Here is a 511-nt window from a genome sequence, read left to right as displayed (position 1 = left end):
TTATTTATAACAAATCATAAGAGATGAAAACAAAAACTGTTTAGATTTAGTTAAAGGGGGACTTATACTAAAACTACAATAAATATTTCATATTTACCTGTGCATTTTTAGAAAAACACAACGACAAAGTACCACATTTTAACTGTACAGCATATGTGTTATTGTCATATTTGGATATTTTCTTTTCCAAAACCTTAAAAGGTGACAACAAAGTCTCTTTAGATAACATTAAAGGATGACTTGTACTATAATTAGAATGAATATTTCAGATTTTTACTGTAGAATTTTGGAAATACTCAAAGTCAAAGTACCTCATTTTAACTGTACAGCATATGTGTTTTTGTCATATTTGGATATTTTCTTTTCAAAAACCTTAAGAGGTGACAACAAAGTCTCTTTAGATAACATTAAAGGATGACTTGTACTATAACTAGAATTAATATTGCAGATTTTTACTGTAGAATTTTGTAAATACTCAAAGTCAAAGTACCTCATTTTGAACATCCAGAAT

This window comes from Austrofundulus limnaeus, unplaced genomic scaffold, assembly GCF_001266775.1.
Source record: "Austrofundulus limnaeus strain Quisiro unplaced genomic scaffold, Austrofundulus_limnaeus-1.0 Scaffold1067, whole genome shotgun sequence".
Lineage (NCBI taxonomy): Eukaryota > Metazoa > Chordata > Actinopteri > Cyprinodontiformes > Rivulidae > Austrofundulus > Austrofundulus limnaeus.
Note: the sequence above shows the minus strand (reverse complement) of the source record.